Source organism: Desmodus rotundus, chromosome 11, assembly GCF_022682495.2.
Source record: "Desmodus rotundus isolate HL8 chromosome 11, HLdesRot8A.1, whole genome shotgun sequence".
NCBI classification, from domain to species: Eukaryota; Metazoa; Chordata; class Mammalia; order Chiroptera; family Phyllostomidae; genus Desmodus; species Desmodus rotundus.
Window position 1 is genome coordinate 51,258,306 of NC_071397.1, and position 23,564 is coordinate 51,281,869.

General features: G+C 37.1%; 1 protein-coding gene across 7 annotated transcripts in view; it reads left to right on the forward strand.

Annotated features, from left to right (window-relative positions):
• The window catches only part of FUT9 (fucosyltransferase 9), a 270,697-nt gene that overhangs the window by 198,901 nt on the left and 48,232 nt on the right, over window positions 1-23,564 (forward strand). The window contains exon 1 of one of the 7 annotated variants that reach the window (XM_053914073.1): window positions 15,518-15,777. The exons of the other annotated variants lie outside the window; for them this stretch is intronic. The gene's annotated coding sequence lies outside the window, so the exon portion shown is untranslated. Of the gene's footprint in view, window positions 1-15,517; window positions 15,778-23,564 lie in introns of those variants that run through there. 7 annotated transcript variants of the gene reach the window in all.

Consider the following 23,564-nt stretch of genomic DNA (forward strand, 5'->3'; position numbering starts at 1 on the left):
TATCCATTAAGAGGTCTGCCCGTGCTGACAGATTGATGTCGTACTTAGGAATATTTTTCACAACATTTGCAAGTTTTTTCAATGCTTTTAATATTCAGGAGAACAAATTTTATTCCAAAGAAAATAAAGAATCACTTAAGTGTGGCCAAGTCATATGTGTAAGAGCTTGGAGACATTCAGCGTTTTAAAGTAATAAGAGAAAAAAATAACTTGATGGTACTCTCATACCAAAAGCTAGTCTCACAGATCACAAATAATCAACTTAATATAACTTATGAATCAAACTTGTTCTCTACAGCATACAGACTACACACTGAAAAATAGAGTAGGTTATGGACACATAGAAACTTAGAGTTTATAAATCTTTGGCATTTACCTTTTCTTGTTTTCCACATGCATCAAACAAAAATATAGCCCTGGCTGGTGTGACTCATTGGATTGAATGCCAGCCTGTGACCCGAAAGGTTGCTGGTTCAACTGTTGGTCAGGGCACATGCCTGGGTTGCAGGCCAGGCCCCCAGTTGGGGGAATGCGAAAAGCACCTGGTCGATGTTTCTCTCCCTCACTTTCTCCCTTCCTTTACCTCTCTGTAGAAATGAATAAATAAAAAATATATTTTTAAATTTAGATTTATGTTAATCCTAAATTGATCAGCAAATATTTATGAAGCACATTAATTAAAGGCATATTGGGAGGCACTGTAGAGATAGAAACCATGAGGCACGAATCTTTTCCTCAAAGATTTGCATGGTTTCATTCTCCTCTTTCTCATGTCCTAAATTTTTTCACATATGTTTCATCTGAAAGAGTACAACGATCTTAACATATTCTTTTTTGTTTCTTTTTTAAAGTATACTTTATTGATTATGCTATTACAATTTTCCCAATTTTCCCCCTTTTCTTTCCCCTCCACCCTGTACCCCCTAACCCTCCAGCACTCCCTGCCCTTAGTGCCTGTCCATGGGTTGTACATATAAGTTCTTTGAATTCTCTGTTTCCTATACCATTCTTAACCTCTCCCCCTCTATTTCCTGGTAGTTATCGAACAGATAATTTGTAAAGAGACATTTTTTTTTTCTTTTTGACTAATTGTATTCCTTAGCAAAAATCAATCCTAGATTCCTTTACATTGCTGTAGATCCAATCAATACCTGTTTCATTCAAAATGTAAAGACATCCTAATATTATTCTGCAAAAAAAGGAAACAAGGCTCTCTCCACAGCTGGGGCAGGGATACACAGAAGGATCTCATTTGCCAGAATAAAAGGAAGTGTTAAAAAAAAAAAAGAATGGGGACCCATCAAAGCAACAAAGGAACAAACTCAAGGAGTTCCCAATGGCTAATTTAAGTAGCGTATAATGGAAAATTTTATCAGCAAAGTAAATACTTTAGTGTCACAGTATAACCTAATGTATTAAATGAATATCTACGAATGCATACTTTTATGAATAAGTGACTAAATAAATGAGAGAAAAAAAGATCTGTACAGAAGAATTCCAAATAACTTATATAAAGAACCCATCCTCAAAGAGAGGGAGCCTAACTCCCAGCTCCTTAAGTGTGAGCTGCAGGTAGTAACTTTCTCCTGATATTGAGATGGAGAAAAGTAGGAACTTTACCATTTTGAAACCTAATAAGCACTACCTCAATCAGGAAACATCAATAATCGGTCGTGGTGATAGCATGTATCTTTGGTATGATGTGATAAGAATGGCACTTCCTCTCTTTGGTCTTCCTCTACAAATCCCATAAACTCAGTATAATCAGGAGAATAATATCAACAATCTAAATTGAAGGATGTTCTACAAAATATTTGTCCAGTACTCCTCAATACTTTCAAGGTCATTCAAAGTAAGAAAAGTCTGAGGAAATTACCACAGCAAAGAATTGCTTAAGGGAACAGACATGGTACCTAAATGTAATATGGTAACCTGGATGGGATCTGGAAGCAGAAAAAGTGCATTGGGTAAAAACTAAGGAAACTTAATAAGGTATGAAGTTCAGTGAACAATAACGCATCAGTATTGGTTCAGAAGTTGTCACATATGAACCATAGTAGTGTAAGACGTTAACAATAGGGGAAATTGTATTTGGAGTATACAAAAATTCTCTGTATTATGTTTGCAATACTTTTGTAAATGTCACACTATCCTGAAATTATAATTTGATTGAAGAGGTTTAATATAAAGGGCTACCTAGAGCTATAATTTAAGGAGATCTATACAGCATCCCAGGGACAACTAAAAGACAAATAAAGAGTGTGTGGCGCTATGCATCTGTTGAACTTCTGGGCTGTTCTCTCAGTTTCTTGTGTTGATATATAGTCTCCATATGTTACCATTCTTACAGTCTCTTTTAATGATAAGCTACTGACCTGATCAGTTCTGAATTAGTCCTGCCCTCTCTTGATTAAAAAAAATAAGGCAACAATAGTTTTTCAATACTTTCAGAACTCGGCTTGACTATTTCTTTGGGGAAAGTGACTTTGTAGAGAAGGAAAGGGATGCTTAAGGTCTTAGAAGAAGAAGCAGGATAATCTTAGCAAAAGGGGAGTCCTATTTGATTTTTTATTCTTTACTCTTTCTTTTATGCACTTTCCTTTTCCTTTATTGCATTATAAAAATAGATCAGAATGCTGACAACGAAAAAGAGTAGCTTCCAAAGAAAGATATGTGAGGGAATATTTTGGGTAACAGAGCCCAAGCACTCATGTATTTTTTTAACACTTTAATTTTACAAGGAAAGAGATATTTGAAAATGGCACTATCTAATGTAGAAAAAGAGAGCAAAAACTATTAGCACAGATGGTTTGCAACAAGGTTGAGGACACAATTAACAGGTTAAAATTATATCAGTGTAAAGTCTGTCAGCAATGCAAAAGCTACGGGAGCGGCAGGCAGGACTGGGTTGGCTTCATAATAAGGCATCCTTTCATTTCCTCTCTGTCAACCTCTTATATCATTCGTCACTGTAACACAGAGACATTTTTAAGCATTTACGAATGAATTCTATAATTCAAGAATGCCTATCCTTTGTGCAGCGTGTGCTATCTGTTTAAAGTAGACGTTTCTCTTTCAGAAATACTTAAACTTAGTTCGATGTGTTCACGTAAAAGTTCACAGACAAAGTGTCACAATAATTAGACACGATTAAAGCAGAGGTCATCCTTTCAGAAAAATTCATCAACCAGTCATGGATTGCCTTCAGTGCAGAAAATGCAAATCTCAATTCAATCTCCGTGGGTTTTTTTTTAATTGTCCAGGTATTAGAAATTAATATTGTATGTGCTACAAATAAGACTTTTGCTTCTAAGCTGTTTTTACCAATGAGAATATCTATTTTACTGTTCAAATATCTAAGATATTTCATGTATTATGTAACTAAAATTTTTATAGAAAGGCAGTTAAATTTGAATGATATATGAAATGTTTTATGCCCTGTGTTTACCTTAGAATTAGGTAATAATTAAAACTAAACACTTCAATTTCTGGATACTAAAAAAGAGTTTTTGTAAATAACTCTTTTTGATAAATCTAGACATCCAGAGGTTTGTTTTTATTTCTTTGATTGTAATTTAAAATATTTCTCAAATTATCCCAAAGTCACTGTCTGTGATGGGTTATTTATAACACAACATGAAAGTGATGATTTAATGATCAGTTTCTTCTGAAATAGTGCTTTTTCTTACTGGTTTTTATACTTGAACAATATCCTGATGATGAAATCCTGACACAAGATAGTCTAGTGGATCATTTTCCCAAAACTTGAAAACTACTAGTTCTAAGAGATTTTTAGAAAATTATTCTATGGAAAAAGAAAACGTTCCGTGAGCAAATACGTTTCAGAAATTTTGCTTACCAGCCTCCTCTACATTTCATCCAATCAGCACATGAAAGTTCTGGTAAGTCCTGTAGAAATGAGATCTGCCAGAAATATCTTGAAAGCAGTAGGAGCAAGACTGCAGAAGCAAACAGCATCCACATTATGAAGGATCTTTTATGTCTTGATGAGAAGTTTGGCACTATTTCAAACTTTCCTTTTTAATGACCATTTGGGTAGCAATGTGAAGGATCAGTGAAAAGCAAATTTAGGGAACTTTTTCAGTAACCAAAACAAAAAAAAAACTTAGCAAAAGTTGTTATAGTCATGCTGGAAAGACATAGAAACATTAAAAAATATATTAGAGATGAATGACAGGATTTGAAGGTTAGCTGAATGTTAATGATTAGAATTCAAGAGTTCATCAAGTGTGTGGCTTTGTTGCTTTGTGGATGTTGGAGCCCAGGACGAGGAACAAAGATGAGGAACATAAAAGGGAGCATCAGAAATTAGAGGAGAATGGAGAATCTCTCTTTATGTATGCTGAGTTTGAGATACCTGTAGAAAGTCAAGATAGAGATTCTCAGGGTATAGTTGGATAAAGAACCATGGGCTTCCAGAAAGAAAGAAAAGAAAAAAAAAGCTCCAGACAGATACTACTACTACTAAATAGGTGGTAAAATGATGGAAATGGTTGGTTGGAGGCACTCAGAGACGATACTCAGGATGTGCAATGTGCAGAGTAAAGTACTCTACAAATGGGAAGGCATAAGTGAGCAGGGTCACAGAACCTAAGTGCAGAGAAGAGATCAAGAAAGGGAGTAATTATCCACACAACAGGATAGGGATATATGTATAAAACTATGGTTGGATTTAGAAGTAAATCAATTTGTGATTATGGCCACCACAATTTCAGGGAAACAGCAAGATAAAACTGGATAAAAGATTTGGTTGGAGGTGCAGTGTGGAGAGAAAAAATGTTAGCAATTATTTCCTTTGGTAGAAAAGAGAGTGACAAGATAGTGAATATGAGAGACATAGGTAGAGAATATTATTTTGTTCTTCCTTTTTTGGATATTTAAGGAGGGAGAGGTCCAGTGAAGAGGAAAACCCCTGAATATGTAGGCAAAGGGATCGTCAGGTGATTTACATCTTGAAGAAGCAGGAAGGGATTGGATCTGGGGTATTGATCTTTCTCAGTGACTAAAGGAAAATGATAATGATGAAATACCTGCAGATAATGTGGTAAGTTCAAATCAGGAATATTGACGGATTTCCCCTCTGCAGATTTTATATTCTTTTTAAAAAGTGGAAAGCAATTTTTTTTTCTGCTGAGATGAAAAGAAGTTTAAATAATAGGGGCTTTAGGAAAGTTCTAAGGATTAGGAAAGAATCACTCTGAGGAACAGATGACTGACTAGGGACTTTCTCTCAGGCTGTCGAGGACCCAGCTGAGTTAGGAACAATGAATTTATAATGACACCATGTCATTTTGTTATATGATTATTTGAATGCAGGAAGTGAGAAAACAGATTAACCCAAGGTCAAGGTTTAAAGGAGTTGAGAGTTTTGGTGAGATAAAGTCTAAGTAAGACAATGGGAATAAATATAGGAGGAGGGCAAAGGATTTAGAAGGTTTACAGCTCGAATGAGTTCAATAGCACATTCAGCAGAAGCAAAGAAGAGTGGAATTTGGCAGTATTAGACGTTGAAGGATATTTCATATAAGATTTCGGATGTAAAGACGTGGGTTGTGGTAATTGGCCATGAGGATGAATGTTGAAGGAGGGTGCAGATAGAGGTCATTGGAGGTGACAGGTTAAGTAACCAGGGGCCATAATGTTGGATGTCTTATCTATATGGACACTGCATTGCTGTGGTCCCCTCAATTAGGGCAGGATTAGTTTAACAGAGGAAAACTGAGAATCAGATGTCAAAGAACTCCGGAGTCATTGGAGACACACAGGAAGCAGAAAAGTACAATAGGTAGTAAAAGAAAAAAATATAATTTACCTGAATAGCCAGAGCATCAAACATACACAAATATTTTACCCAAAGGTAGAGGATGAAAAGTAAAGGAGGACTGAGGAGAAAAGTCTCCAAGACTGATGAAGTATAGAGGAATGAAGAGCCTCTTGTGAGAGCCAGAAAATTAAGGCAAGAACACAGAGGGCTCCAGAAGGCATCGAGGAGAAGCAGGGGGTTTGCGTCAGAAGAGAGGAAGGCAAGTTGCAGAGCAGTGCGGTGTGAAGGGAAGGAAGGGTGGATTTTCAGAGGGGCTTGAATGTTCTGTAGGGATTTTGCCGAAAGTGAACAAAAGACTGAACCCCAGAAGGTCTAGAAGGAGGAAAATGACCTGAATCAAGGCGGACTTGGATTAGCAGCTACTTCGAGGTTCACCACTAACGAATGTAGAATGGCTAAATGAATCTGATCTTAGATCAGAGGCTGTTTGTCCTTTTACTCTCTTTTGTCTTTGTCCAGCTCTCCCTGCCCCAAGTAGTTTATTTTCTCTGTATTCAGGTCTATTAGCGGTAAATATTGCAGATTATTCAGAAAATTTTACAGAAAAGAATAGCTACCAGAAGGACTATGGTACATCATTTTGTTTATGCATCCTGAAAATCTCATTAAAATATACACACAGACTATGTAAAGGGAATAGTATTTTCTCATTAGCATCCTCCATCTTGGTAACTGTGCTAATACTGGCTTCTCAATATTATTATTACTTTCCTCTTAATTTTTTTTTACCCAAGATAAAGCATAGCTAGGGGGAGAATATGTAGGATTACCAAGTTTTTATCATAATGATAAACTTAAAATCATACAACATATGATTTTTTAAAAAATATTTTGTCATTGTTTATATCATATGACCTTCACAAAAGCCCTGTGATATTGACAAAACAGGTATTTTGCCTGCATTTCCACAAGAGAGAAATTGAATCTTAGTGAAATGTAGGGCCTTTCCATAACTAGTCAATGTCACAGGTAGAAATGATGTCAAAACCACTTTAACTCTATACACTCTGTCCTTACTATATTGTCTCCACACCTAATTCTCTGTGTGTGGTGGCTTTTTTGTTTGTTTGTAATTGTATGACCTTGGAAAAGTTACTTAGCCTCCCCAAACCTGAGTTTCCCACCTGGAAGATGCAGGCATCAATGCCGTTTACCTCAAGTTTGTTATGAGGATAAAATGATACACTGAGGGAAACTTCTCAGCTCGGTGTCAAGGAGCACAAAGGCTACTTATGCTACTATTTCACTGATAAAATAGGAGAAGAAATTAGAGAAGCTGAGGATTCCTTCACAGGCATTCATTCAGTAAGCACTCATTAAGCATATATTGTACGCCAGGCACTGTGCTAGGTGCTGGACGAACAACTTCACAGTCGTGGTTCCTTGCCTGCACTGGTGTCTTGCCCAAAGAAAGAATGCACACATGCAAACTAACCCTTGCTGAATGTATTTCAATCATTAAGATAGAAAGAGTGGGGAAGGGGGCTTTGTGGCATCCAGCACAGAGTGGTCAGGAAAGGTCTGGAGGGTTAGGAACTGTTTCCTAAAATGTGGCATTTCCAGAGAGAGAGGAAATGAGCAGAAGCAATGAGACAGCGGCTTGGGAACAGGGTGCTTGGAAAACTAAGCATTTTAGTTAAGGATGATAAGGGCACCAATGAGATAAAAGCTAATGGTTAGACAAGGTGATCATTTCTCAAAAGCTCCTTCCTTCCTTCTGTCCTTCCTTCCCTCCTTCCTTCCTTCCTTCTTTCCGTCCCCCTCCCTTCTCCCTCCCTTTCTTCCTTTCCTTTTTCTTGCTTTTTAGTACAGCAGTTCCCATGCTCCAGCTTCCCATCGTCAGGCACACCATAACCTCAGTATATGTCAGTGCTGAGCACAGGCTAATTAGAAGCAGTTACACCAGCAGTATTTGTTCAACAAGATTATTTTAAGTTATAAAGATACGAACCTAGTGAATGATTGAAATTTCAGACAGGAGAGAGCCAAGTTGTTTGTCTTTCTGAACAAAGAAGGTAAGTGGGAACCATGATTGTCCTATTAGAAGCTAAGAAGAAACCATATGACACAGGACAGTGAAAAGACATCAATGAAATATTGTTAGCAGATGCCCCCTCCCCATTCCTCTCCAACCCCATTTGTTTGGCTTTTGCCGCTTGGAGATAGATAAGGCCAGACTCGGTGAGCGAAGAGGTGAGGCTTCTCAGATAAACAGTGATCCGTACCTCTTAGTCAGTGCTGCTTCCTCCCCGGATCACAACCCCTGTTACCCCTCTCTCCTTCAGCACTGTGGCCTGGACATCTTTTCACAACATGGGGCCTTCAGCTGCTCACACACACAATGGAAACCTCCTCGTCGCTTCATCTGTACTCTGTGGGAAGTTAGGTTCCTAATCTTCTTCTTCAGTGACTTTTTTTTCAGTTAGTTGAACGAATGATGGTATTTGTTTGCAGCTTCCAGTGCAGTTATTCATTTAGGAAAATTGGTTGATCAGTGCCAGTCAGGGCTATTATATCTTTTTCTGCTGAGAGGAGAAAAGTGTGATATGTCAGATTGCAAGAACTGGAAAACGTGATTGCTGAATTAGAAGTGATATCATTAGATGCACCCTCCAATAACTGGTTAGAATTGGAAACATTCAAGTCTGTACATAATCAAATATTGTCTGGAAATGTTACAGCATTCTTATTTTATGCTAAATAGATTTTTATGGAGGCACAATAAAGGAGGAAATCTGCTTTCTAATTTGACTAAAACCACAATGGATCTCTGTTATTTCAGCTACTAAAACACCAAATGGAAGCAGGCTGATTAGAAAAGGAAAAGAAGAAATTAATTTCGTATTTGAGATCTATTATCAAACACTGCATATTTTAAAGTGAAATTATTCATAACAATTGAAGATGAATTTTCATAATTACTTTCAGAAAAGAATAGATATATTTCTATTTCCTATTCAAAATAGAAAGCAATCTAAAGAAATAACAGCACTCTATCATCAGTATTATTGGGAAGGAGGAGGTAGTTTATTAACCACATAAGCCCATTCACAGAAAATACAAGAGAGATTGAAAGACTTCCACTTGCTCCATTCCAAAAGACAGAACTGTAGACTCATATAACTTAATGACTGTATCCATTCTCTGCTTACACCTTTTGTAATTTCTTCATTATGTCATAGCTATTAGTGAATACATCCTTTTGCCTCCTTACCCATTCATCCCTTAAGCAGATATTTACTGAACACCTATTTTGAGGCAGGCAATGTTTCAGTAGGACATAGTAGAGCATGTAGAAAACAAAATTTCCTACCATAAATAATTTTGTAATCTATTTGAAAATGGACAATATAAAAAGTAAATAAGTACAATATAGAGTATGTTAGATAATAATAAATACTAAAGAAGATAAACATAGGAAAATATGAAGTGTGTGAATGGGTTTTAATTTTAGACATTATAGTCAGAAAAGATCTAACTGGAGAATGTCTGGAGTGAATATTTAAATGACATAAAGGAGCTGCCCTTGTGAATGTGTAAAGAAGGCCTTTAGGCAGATGTGCAAAGGCCCTGTGGCAAGCAACAGTGAGAAAGCTTGTCTTGAAAGCACATTAGAGAGGCAGCAAGGACAGGATGCTGGGAGGACTATTCTATTAAGACTTACAGGCTTCAAGGTCACAGTAAGATTGGACTTTTAATCAAAGTGAGATGGAAAGCAGCCAGAGTTTGCACAGAAGAGAAATGTTGTCTTATTTCATTAGATGTGAGCTTCCCAGTGCAGGGGATGATGTAGACCATGCAGTTCTGCACCCTCCTCTAAGTGCATAACATGGTACTTCTTACATCGGTTCAAAATACATTTTAAATAAATCATAATTTCTAAGACAATTCCAATTTATTTTCTGATTTGCATCCTATCACTCTACTGGTTTGTAGAAAGCTCAATAGCCTTTTAATCTACTTTATTATTTAGTGTGCAATCAACACTGCAAATGATTTATTAATGATGCTGGTTACCTTTTACACACCAAACCTAAAAAGAAATGTGGCTCTAACTTAAACATAAAAAAGATAAATTGTTAAACTGCAAATGAAAACATGAAGGGTCATGTCTTTATAATTCAGTTTAAATGTCTATACTTAATGGCTAAGCTATAGCACACTAAAATAGAATCATCCCCCAACTAACTAACTAACTAACTAACTAACTAACTAAATAAATAAATAAATAAATAAATACCTATACAGTATTTTCTAAGAATAGGCTAATTTGATGAGTAAAAGTTCTTTTGTTGCATCATACATATGAAAATATCCATTATTTTTTCTCCTTTGGAACTGCATATTTAAAGAAAAATAAATTAATTTTGTAGTGCCACTGTCACAGAAAGATGCCAAAGGAATATCTCTAAATATCTATTTTATGTATCTTCTCGTTCTTTTCCATGTTACCATAAAACAACATTACTACTTGGTGAAAGTTTTGTTTCATTATAAAATGGTAAAATGAATTTTAAATTTATTTCAAAATATGCATTCAGAAGCCAGCTAAATACACTCATGGGCCTGCTCCATCCATGGTTTTATTGCTGTTCATTGAAAGCCTTACTGTACCATACTAAATTTGGAACAGAAAAATCCTCTATCTTTGGATAGCTGTAATTTAATCAAGCTTGCTTTACCTCTCTTATTATTTCATAATGAAATATAAAATACCATACAAGCAAATGCCTCTCTTCCAGAAATTAAATAGAGAGCAAAGAATTCACAGGCCAAAGAGTAACAATTACCTCTCACATGGGAGGTAATGCCACTCTCCCTTTTTTAATTTCTTATCTAATACCAGAGCAGCACAGTCTTTTCTGCCAGCTTTATATGAACCTATTATCCTCATCTTTACACTAAAGCAAAATAAAAGGATAAGCAACTGTGGGATATAGAGATATGAAAGGTATTGGTGCATTTTCTGGAAAAAACAAAATTTCAGGAAGTATATAATTATAGATTTTAAACCTAAAGATAGAAGTAAGCCTTCCTTGTATATCCAAAAGTAATAGGAACATTTGTGCCCAGAGTGAAGATTTCCTTGTTCTCCATCCTTCCTTTTTAATTGAAATGGCGAAGACCCCGGGGGTGGTCAAACAGTGGTCTCACACAAAGTGCCCACTGGAGCGTCATTTGATGGCTAGCCCTGGTGGATGCAGACTTGAATCACTAATCTGCAGGAATCCTTTGAAGATATCACAACCATGCTGGATGAGAGGTATTCATGAGCTGAACTATAGCTAATATTTTCGGGGGAAAAAGTACATTTTATATGGTTTTACATTAGAGATAAAGGTAAAAGAATCACTGAAAGTGGATAAAGAGCCCCAAAGGGAAAGTTAGTTTTAGAGACAACTACAAAGAGAAGCCTTCAAAAGAAACATTTGTGTTGGGAGAAAGGTATTGAAGCAAGGCAGTACATGTACAATTAACTGAAGGCCAGTCCTTCAATAAAAACCATTTTTAACTTAACAAAAATCTCACAAAACTGATTGCTAGAATTCTAACTGCTTACCATAGCAGACTAATCGGTCACTACACTAAAAATGTGAAACTGTAGGTTCTAGTGACAGTAACTTACTAAATGACATTGGACAATTAATTAGTTTACCCTTCTAGGTCTCAGATTCTTCCTCGAGAATGAGCCATGAGGGCTACAGAGATCACTCGGGCCCTCTGTCTCTAAAGTGGCTTTATGCTAAGAGCTCCAGAGATCTCTGGAGAGTTCGGAGGATAGAAGACAGTCAACAACCACCACCAAAAAGTAAACAAGCAAAGCATGAATAAATATTCAATCAGGTCCCATCGCGGAGGTGGAAAATGTGTGAATGCTCAGCACATCAAAAACAAACTCTCACCACTGACTTTTGCAAATTTTATTGTTCTGCTTTTAATAAAAACTACATGGCACGCTCTGGGAACGTGACCTGAAGGCTGTTGCTCCTGGGTGCTTGAATGCTTCCTTGACCCTCTGAGAACAGTGAAATACTCCAGAGCCTGGGGGGCCCTTGGGGAAGTTCAAGGTCTAACAATTTAATATTGCCCAAGATACATATTGATGTAGGTATATATTTTGTAATAGGGTTGACACAACATTAAGATAAAAATTAAATAATGACTCTTATGGTGGCATAAGTAAAAGGAAATTTAAACAAATCCAACATCTTTCCTGACTGGATACATGTGCACAAATCCTGACGAAATGTTCTCCTACCGCTTGTAAAAGACTATGGCTTAAAACTTGTACTGTTTGATTTTGAACTACTTAAGCAAATAGACCACTCTCATTATATAATTCCCTACTATCATTTTACACAGTGTCCTCTATATATTTTTGCTAAATTGAGTTTAATTTTTCTACCATCACCAGAGTTCATTTGTTTTAATGAAGAACATGATTACTAACTTAAATGATATGCAACTGAGTTTACAACAGACCAAAACGTCTGTATTGGAAACCAAAATAGAATAGAATAGAAATATTGACTTAAAATTTATTCCCTCCCATGTCTCATAACCCAAAATGAGCCAATATTTTAATGTCCAAAAGAAGTTTTTTCTGCCCTTCCATTCTGAATGATAGCTTTGCTGGATAGAGTAATCTTGGATAAAGGGAAGATGAAGTGTTTCCTCGATAAGGTCAAGTTAAAGGAGTTCATCATCACCACACCATTATTATATGAAATGTTAAAGGGACTTATCTGAGAAAAATAAGGTCAAAAATATGAACAGTAAAATGACAACAAATTCACAACTGTCAACAAATGAACTTAAAAAAGAAAAAGAAAAACAATGAAAACAAAAACTAAGCAAACAACTAGAACAGGAAAAGAATCAGAGAAATGGACATCATAAGGAGGGTTTTCAGTGGGGAGGGAGAAGGGGGGAATGGGGGGGAAGGTACAGGGAATAAGAAGCATAATATGTAGGCATAAAATAGACAGGGAGAGGTTAAGAATGGTATAGGAAACAGAGAACGCGAAGAACTTATATGTATAACCCAGGGACATGAACTAAGGAGGAGGAATGCTGGAAGGTTGGGAGGTGTAGGGCAGAGGGGGCTAAAGGGGGGAAAATTAGGACAATTGTAATAGCATAATCAATAAAATATACTTAAAAAAGAAGTTTTTTCTCAGTATATCCCTTCTGGAAAAATTACTCTCATTTAACTAATTTGCAGAAATTCAGTTGCCTTAGATCAGATCCATATTATCAGCATCAAACAAAATTCAATTATTCACACTCATCAGAGCCAAGAATAAAGCTATTTAAGTATGGACATTGCTAGGAAAAAACAGACACACCTGCAAGTTCCATCAAAAGTGAACCTTTCTTATGGGGAAAAGGTACAGGGAATAAGTAGCATAAATGGTAGGCAGAAAATAGACAGGGGGAGGTTAGGAATAGTATAGGAAATGTAGAAGCCAAAGAACTTATATGTATGACCCATGGACGTGAACTAAGGGGGGTGGTGGGAGGCAGGTGAGAGTGGGGGCAGCGCACAGGGGAATAAAGGATGGGAAATGTGACAACTGTAATAGCATAATCAATAAAATATATTAAAAAATAAAGTACATCTATTATAAAAAATAAATTTATGAATTACAAAAAAAATTAACCTTTCTTTACCAGAATTTTAAATAATTATATTTCCAGAGCAAAGGTCCCCCTGGAACTTGATTCTTCTAAGACATATCCAGTAATAACCACAATATAGGAAAGAAAATGCTGTAAATTTGAGGCTTCCAAGTAAAGCACCATGAGAGTTCAGGAGAAGAAGCCATCAGGGATCAGGAAGTCATTGGGGAGAAGGGGCGTTTTGGATGGGCCTGGACTGTTGGGATGTGGAAATGGAGGGCAGAGGTGGGAGGGGGTGGGCTCAACACTCCCAGGAGAGAGAGCCGTGTGAGGAAAGAGAACAGCTAGCGCAGGAGGTGTGAGGCTCCTACTGAAAAGCGCACTTCCTCTCACCCCGGCTCCACAGTGTGTGTGAGACAGCAGTGGGCAGTTAGGCAGTAGACAGAATGGAGCGCTTTGGATGCCTGGCATGGGCCCTGATCATCAGACTGGATGAAGCATGGGGGGTTTGGAGATGGGGAAAGACAGAACTAGAGCTGTGCTTTAGGAGAGTGATGCTGGCAGCCAGCTGTGTGCAGGATGGACTGGAAGGGATGCCAGCCCAAAAGCTTAGCGTTAGTACCTGGTCCGCGTGTCACTGAAAATCCACCTGCATTCCATGGGCAGCACCCAATAGGAAGAATGCCTATCTTTTTCCAGGCTACCCCAGTTCTGGGAGCAGTTAAAACCTTTCTGTGCCTGAGGTTTGGGAGCTGGCCTGATGCAATGATCATAACAAAAAGCCTGGGCACTTCCCTAGGATTGCGGGTAAGTGGCAAGATAGTATTGTAACAACTCCCACTTTGTTCCTCTTTGGGATTTTAAAGTTTTATAATAGCAAGGTACTTAATTTATCTTGATATTTGAGCTATGCCACCATTATCAGCTTTCTAATTATCTTTGTTAGCAATGCTACGCAGGGGAAAGGGTGGTTCCGTAATGGAGATTTGCAGGTAACAAATACAGGGCTAACCGATATTTTGGATATATGATTTCCAAAGTCCACAGATGCAGTAACAGAAAGAAAATGTTTTAACCTGAAGTCATTTGAAGGCAAAATAGATGTTGAATTTAGATTTTAAGAGCAAGTGATGAGAGCTTTGCTTCCTTGAGGTTTAAATGCTTTGGAACACTTGGTAGTGAATTATCCTTAGAGTAAATCCTACTTCAATATAGGCCTCATTCCATGGGACAGGCCATTGTAGAGTATGTATAATAGAAATTGGGGCTTTTTTCCCCAAAATATATTACAATGTCTGAAAGAGATAATAACATTTTAACACAGAGAAAAGAAAATGTATCAGAGAACAGGAGAAATTATGCTTACCTTTCTTGTTGTTGTTGCCTAAAATGAAATGAAATTGTTTGTCTGTTATCAGATCAAATGCTTGAAGAAGACCAGCCTTCCTTAAAAACATCAGTCTTGCCTTCCTACTTGATTCAGGACAATGTAAATGGCCTCAGAGCACATCCCTATGCTGGTTCACTTGCCAAAGTTGTGCAGAATGAAACTCCCCCAAATTCTCAGGAGACCTGTTATACAAAACTCTGAGCAGAATTTTGTCATATACAGAGTCACCATCCTCATCTCTCCGGATCTTTGAGTTCCAGCTAGGATATTTTGGATCTAAGGAATTTATTATTTTTCCCTAAAGGAGCAACCATCCAATATAAAAGGAGTTACAGAAAGGAGACATACTATGAGCTTTGAAACTGTTTTTAATCACTACAGCCTGCTTCATGTCATAAAAGCATCTCTCAAGCTCCATAATTTGTGGTAGAAAACAATGGCAAACCTGAAGAAATACAAGCAATGAATTAGAGTGATTAAATTGAGGATTCAGAAAGTTATTCACAGGTCCACTTAATGCCAGAGCCTGCCAAAAAAAAAAAAACACCCAACCAAATATATTAGAGATATATTTAGTGTCATTGACCCTGCTCTCATCTTTACTTAGGTGAGGTCAGTATTACGTTTTGAGAAGCCACAAGAAAGGAGTTAGTGTAGTAAAGTGTGGTGCTACCCAGGATTCTGTCCTTTGGACATGGGCCCTCCTCTGGGTCATCTCTCCTCTGTCAGGTTTTAACTATTCCATCCTGTATATGCTGGTGACACCCACCTCCCTAAGTTCAACCCAGATCTGACCCCTGAGGTTCTGATTTAAATAGTGAGCTTGATTTACACAGGAATGTCCTCCCCACAGGCTTCTGGTGTCCACCTTGTCTTCTACAGCACTCTGTCACCCCGCATGGGACTCTCGCATAGACTTGTAAGTGCTTATTTTACACTTTGTCTCTCTCACTTGCCCAAAGACCTTAGGAGGGCTGGGGCTGTCTATTTTATTCATCTTTGGACATGTGGAGGCTAAAAAATATATAATAGTAATACTTTTCATCCTACCTTTGAAGTTCCTCTAGCTGGGCTAGTAAATTAACAGAGATAGACTTCAAGTAAAAATCAAATTTTAATACACATGCATGGGGCATTCACATAAGCATGAGAATTTCAAGACAGTGAGGTAAAATGGGGTTATATCTCGTATATGTCATTTTTGACTAAGGAAAAAAGGCAGGTAGGTGCCTGAAGTTTCAAAAGAAGTAGACCATCTACAGATCATTGAGGAAGAGTGGACCATACTTGGCATGCAAATATTTGCTAGGCAACCCAGAAACAATGAGAGGGCTGAGCAATCTAGTCAACAGGCCCCTGCCTGACCTCCCATCCACCATACTCAATGCAAATGAGGGTGCTAAGGGGAACATTCTAAGACTTCCTTTCTGGAGCAGGTCTTTCCCTGAATCTCTTAGGCAGGAAAAGGTGGAGGGTCAAAGGTTTGTTTTTTTTTCTCAGTCTTGTTCCTTAATAACTAGCTTAAAATCAATCCCAAAAAGCAAAACTTTTGGTCCCCTTCAGAGGCCTAGCTCCTGGTACTTAGCAGCTGTTGAGCATTTCTAAGATAAATTAATCAATGGAGTGGAGTGAATAATTCTGGATGATTATATTTTCATAAAACATCCTGAAGCAATGTGCTCTCTAGCCATTGCCATTTAAGATGAGAGGATTCCATTAGGACATGACTGTGTGCCTTTCTACTTAGGATGATAGCAACCTGAGTCACTGGGTATTGTTTTTTCAACTACGATCTGCTGTGTGACTTTGCCTATCGATATTCTGCCAAGCACAGATAATTTAATATTACTTTCCATTCAGCGGATAGAGTTGTAACTGGAGAATTGTTGCCTTTCAGAAGAATGTTGCAAAGCAACATGCCCGAAGAGAAGAACGTAATATGAAAAGTGTTTTATCCCACATGTACGTTTCAGTGAAAGCTGAGCTTTGCTTACCTCACAGAGGACAGGCCAACTGCATCTGGCTACCTCCCGTGAACACTGTAGGAATCTGGTTAGAACAGCACTAAATGGACTTGGCAACTTTAAGTATGATAGCGAAGTTATGAATTCTTCACATTAATAAACAATGAGTGCCTTAAATCAAGCCCATCATTTTTCTCCATTTATTAAATGGATATCAAACTAGAGCACCTACATTTAACTGTATCGTATATTTGAAAGTTACTAAGAGAGTAGATCTTTAAAGTCCTCACTACAAAATACATTGTAACTATGTAAAGTGATTGATATGTTAACTAACTGCTACTTGGTAATAATTTTTAGTACATATATATCAAATTATTATACACCTAAAACTTACACAATGGTGTATGTCAATCATATGTGTTGTAGGTGATTGGTAGGATAAGAATCCAAATTCTATAAATACTAGTAAAAATTTTTGAAAAGCAGTAAATCAGACCATCTGAGACTTAATTCTTCTCAATTAATCTGGGGCGTGCTTTGCACCCTCTCTCTTAGAGGGCGCTGCTTCATTCCTCCCTGCCATCTTCTTAAAACCACAAAAGGACTTTGATTGACACCTTGCATTTATCTACATTCTGGGGCTACTATAAAAAACTGGCTTAGCATCACTTTTTTTATAAATGTGTGGGATTCTCTATAAGTAGATAATGTGAGAAAGTTATGAATACTTTCCAATTTTCTGCCTAGGAATGAAATTGAGAAATATAGTTTTAAAAAAGTCAGTGATGTCAGACTGAATTAAGCTAAAAAAAATACAAAGGCATATGTTTCCACTGGAAAGCTGTCTGTATCCTGATAATGACCATTATATCTTAGATCTCTGCAAAGGTCTGCACTCAGACGAGAGAGAAATAATAACTTGTTAAATGAGAATGTGAGAAATGCTGCTTACCTCCTGAAGTCTCTCATTTATGGCCACGTCTCAAATCTCACTTTTTCATTTTCTTTAGAGTCTTCCATTATGAATGCTAGAATCACTGCTATTATTTTCTTAAGAATATCTTTATTTCTATGTTCCATAGATTTAATTTCCTGCCCCTTTCAGAAACATTTCTTTTGTTATTAATGTCCAGCAGCTATCTCAATCTGGAAATGAAATGATTGAATTCGTAATTTTCCTGGAGGGGGAGCTACTACATTTATCTTTTTTTTTCTGGATTTAATTATCAGACTATGTTTCTACCTCATTAACCTTATTTCATGCGTGGATTTCAGAGTGAGTAATGGGAGAAAGTGGCACAGATGCTTTTGTTGGGCCAGGAAAGCTTTCCCCTTACTCCTTTCATTCTTCTTACTAGTTAAATAATTCAAACAACATAAAGCAGATTAACAGAAGAAAATCAAATGTTAATACATGCACACAGGAAATTCGCATAAGCATAAAAACTACAAAGACAGCGAGGTAAAATTGGGTACATGCGTCATTTTGGACAAAAGAGAAAAGGGGGAAAGAGGATCTTAGATGTCCGTAGGACACTGGGAACAAGGGGCGGGTACGGCCAGCAGGCCCTTCCTTGGACTCTAAAGTAAAATGCTTACGACATTGTGCGAGGCATCCTTCCTGGAGCAGGTTCTTCCTGAGTTTGTCAGGCTTTACTCCGCAGGCCGTGGTCGCACATTCTGGGGACACTCGCTCCCAACCCCCACACTTTTGATCCAATGGTTAATCTTGCTTGACACAATATTTGCTTCCAGATACTAATGATGTACTTTATATTACTCTCTAAATAAGAACTCAAAGTACTTTGTAGTTAATCACTGTAATACTATCCATCCTGCTTCTTGGAGTTGGATATTAGCCAAAGTGAAAGAAATACAAGGACATAGAGGAGTGAAATAATTTTCCCAAATGGTGCTCCGCTGCTAGTTTTGAGTTTTCAGTTCTGGCTCCCTTAATTGTCTATATAGCCACAAGTAACTGGCCAAGGTTTAATTTTAAAAAGTATAGGGACTTTTTTAATTACAACAGTAGTAAAAAGACAAACAATATTTACATTGTTATTTGGAAATTATAAAGTATATTAGTAAAGATGGTTTCGATTATAAACCACAATGCATATCTTAAACTCTTTTTAAAAGGAAAAGAATTTTATTAACTTACATAATTTAAGAGTCAAGAGGTGGGGCTTTGGGTACATTCTAATCAAGTCCAACTCAATTTCTTTATAATTCTCTCAGTCCTTTCTTCTTGCACAGTTTCATTGTTACACTTGTTTTATTCATGGTTGCAAATGGCTACCATGACAGCAGTGTTTCCATGCACCGTACTACCCAGACAAAAAGAGAACTTCCTTCCCAGTGTCAAACACTCTGGAAGCGCCCTTCTAGTCACTAGTTGGGATGCTGCCTGATTCATGAATCACTTAATATAACTAATTAGATCTTTAAAAAAGTACAGACTTTATTCTGCTTGGACCAAATTATCACATGCCTACTTCTGAAAGAGCCACTATATCTGGACACGAATCCTGCACATACAGACTGGAAGATGGGTTGGCATTGGATTGGACCTCATGGAAATTCTCTCCTGGGCGGGATTAGTCCTCCAAAGTGCTTGCCTGCTATGCCATACGGACCGGTCAAGTCAATGCTGAGGAGGCATTGATAGTTCTAGTACTTACTCACACTTTCTTCACATTCCTATACGTTTTCCTCTATGTCACAAAATCATTCTCTCTATTGCATATAAAATGGCCCCTAATCAGCAGAGCAAAGTATTTCTCAATTGTACAGCTGTTGAGGTTCCCTTTCTTATAACACCTGCCTTTTCTGAAAGCTCTTAGAAAGCTTATAAAAATTTTAAAAACTTATTTCTAGATTTCTTTTAAATCTCAAGAGTTACTGATAGGGAGTTACAAACTTAAAAAAAAAAAAGACAGTGTCAAATGATTTATTGTAAAAGGTCTTTCTTGTCTTTCGTGGGGAGAAGTGTGATAAGCTGAACTGTGTCCTTCATAAATTCCTATGTTAGAGTCTCAACCCCCAGCACCTCAGATATAACATAATTTCAAAATAAGGTCTTTAAAAGAGGTTATTCAGTTATTATGAGACCATTAGGTTGGAAGCCTAATCCAATATGACTAGTGTCCTTATAAGAAGAGGGAGAGACACCAGGGACACCCACAAAGGGATGAGGATGTAAAGAAACAGCAAGAAGCTGGCTCTCTGCAGCCCAGGAGAGAGGCCTCAAAAGAACCTAATCCTCCCAACAACTTGATCCTGGACTTCCAGCTTGTAGAAGAACTGTGAGAAAATAAATTTCTGTTGTTTAAGCCACCAGGTCTCTGGCGTTATGTTTTGCAGCCCTAGCAAACTTACACAAAAAAATGTTGTTTTTTATGTAACACTAAATATTTGCTCGTTAAAGCAATTAATCTTTAGTTTTGTTTTTAACATGCCTTTGTTAGGTGCTCTCTACCTTTTTCTGGTCTAGGATTGCCCCCTGTTTCTGATTCCATTTTTTATCCAGCTGTATGCCTTTGGAAACTATAAAACCAACCCCTCTTTCAGCTTTTTAATTTAAGGTTTTGTGGTTTCAGTAAGGAGAGCTAATTTCATGGAGGGAAATAATTACTTTGCTGCTGTTGAAAGCATACTTCTCATACTTGATAAGACTGATGTATTTCTCTTCACAAAAGGAGTATGTCATGTTGTTGGCAAGATTTTAAATTTTTACCCTGGTCTAGAACTGGTAATTTTGCTTTAAACTTACAAATACTAAACTTCTAAACTCACCAATACTTACAAATAGAATCAATGAGCCAGCACGTCTGTCACAATGACCTCCTTCCAGTTATGCTGTTACTAGCTCGTTGTTCTCCTATGGGGCCTCGGGAACATTCTTGTTTCTTTTTTTATTTTTAAAGCACTTTATCTCTGTATTTCATCTCACCATAATTCTAGTTCTTCTGAAATATCCCCTTTTTACTGTACACTGAGATTTGGATCTTGAATGTGCAAATTTGACTGCCTATCTCTGCAGAACTGAAGTATGTTACCAGTAAATAAAATTATGAGCAGGAAATGTTTATTTAAATGGTTATTTTTCCCCTCAGTTCTCATTAAAGTTGAATTGGTTTGTTGTTAGAGAAAAGGGGAGAATTAAAAGGCAAAGATTCTGCCTACACCTTGTCCCCAAAGTAACTGAGTTAATGAATCTAGTCCTGGATAAAGATGTTATGAAATCATGACTAGGTAGCTAGACTACAGACCTGGCTACTTGTATTTACCACTAACTTTTCGATCCTATATAACATAATCAATACCTTTCACCTCCATGATAAATGAGTGTGACAATTCTATCTGTTTTACCTCAGAAGTCTGTTACCAAAATCACTGAAAATATCACAGAGGAGGGCCTTCAGCTCCTTAAAATCTGTTAAATAAATACTAAATAAGGCAAAGTGTAAGACACTTCGGTCTTTTCATAATTTTCCATTATTCTGATGAATTTCTTTTTGGGTTTTTCTCTTGTAAGAAATTATGTAATGAAACTACTTGAGAAATGTACACTGAATCACAGTGAATCGCATTCCTAAATTTAAAAGTGTTTACATTGGTGTGAAGGAAGAAAAAACTTCCCTCCACCTTCCTATGTTGTTCTGGCTGGTCTATTAATCAAATAGCCATGCGCCAGATTAACAAGAGAAGACGGACTAAATGTAATTGCATACACATGTATGGAAACCCCACATACTTGGGAGTCAGAGACCCCATATACATGAGAAGTTTAGAGAGAGAGCCAGGGACGTATTTAAAACTTTAAACCTGAGACATGCCAATGAGTACTGTAAAGCTAATTCAACTAATCATTTCAAAATATTATATAACCTATTTATGTTTATAATTTTTATTTATTTTTATTTTTATTGTATTTTCCCATTACCATTTAGCTTTCTTACACACACTTCCCCCACAATCACCCCACCATTGTCCATGTTCTTGAGTCCTTCTTCCTTTTCACTCAACCTCTCCACCCCTACTACCTCCTAGCTGTCATCCTGCTCTCTATGAGTCTGTCTCTATTTTGCTTGCTAATTCAGTTTCTTCGTTAGATTCCATGTATGAGTGGAATCATACGGTATTTGTCTTTCTCTGACTGGCTTATTTCACTTAGCATAATGTTCTCCAGATCCATCCATACTGTCACAAAAGGTAAAACTTTCTTCTTTTTTGTGGCCAAATAATATTCCACTGTGTAAATGTACCATAGTTGTTTTATCCGCTCATCTACTGATGGATACTTGGGCTGCTTCCATGTCTTGGTGATTTTAAATACATATTTTCTGAAACAAGAAATGAATCTACTTCTTACTGAGAACCACTTAGTCTTGCAATTATAATTGATATCAATCACATATAATAAAGACTAACACTGCCTTGCATCTTTCACTTTTGATAATCCAATGATAACTTGTCTCCACATTTACTACTGTTTTTCTTTTAAAGAAAACCTTATTAAAGAAATATGTTTACTCATAATACGATGCAAATGAAAGGAATGTATATATAGCAAATACAATTTTCACTGCTATTTTTCTTTCTATGTAAGAAATTTCATTTATATTAATTACATAACCCAGTCTCTAGGTATCACTAATATACCAAACATTATTAGAAAAGGTAATTATATATGGCCTTAATAATAATGACTTTTAAATAGTACTTTAGCAATCTGCTTTTCTGAAAAAAAATAGTGTTTACCATAATTTTCACAATGCTTTTTGCCCTAATTTTATATTCCATGTGTCATATTTTGAAATAAAGAAATGAAGAAAGGAAAGAAAGAAGGGAAGGAGGGAGAGAAGGAGGGACAAAAAGAGAAAGAAAGACAGAGAGAAAAAGAGACAGAAAAGATGACACTCTTGCTGATTTATATCCAAAATGGATTTTCCAATGTTAAAGCTTAATGGCCTTTAGTCATCCTCATAAACTAATGCTGGAGAGTAGGGTTTTCTCTACTATGTAGATGTACAATCATTTTTATTAAATATTTTACTGTTGTTCTCTTACAGTTGTCCCAATTTGTCTTCCTTTGCTGTCCTCCACCCAGCCCACCCCTTTATCCCACAGTCAATCCCCATCCTGTAGTCCATGTCCATGGGTCATTTACACATGTTCTTTCACTAGTCCCTTCCCCTTCTTTCACCATTATCCCCCTTCTCCCCTCCCCTCTGGTCCCTGTCAGGCTGTTCCACGTATCCATACCTCTGGTTCTATTTTGCTTTTTTGTTTGTTTTGTTCATTAGGTTCTTTTTATTGGTGAGATCACATGGTATTTGTTTTTCACCACCTGGCTTATTTCACTCAGCATAATGCTCTCCAGTTCCATCCATGCTGTTGTAAAGGGTAGGAGTTCCTTCTTTATGCTGGATGTTATTGCATTGTATAGGTGTACCACAGTTTTTTGACCCACTCTCTTACTGATGGGCACTTAGGCTGTTTCCAGCACTTGGCTATTGTAAAGAACACTGCTATGAACATAGGGGTGCATAATTTCTTTTGAATTGGTGTTTCAGGATTCTTAGGATATAATTCCAGCAGTAGAATCACTTGGTCAAAAGGCAGCTACATTTTTGGTGTTTTAAGGAAATTCCATACTGTTTTCCATAGTGGTTGCACCAGTCTGCATTCCCAACAGTGCATCAGGGTTCCCTTTTCTCCACATCCTCACCAGCAC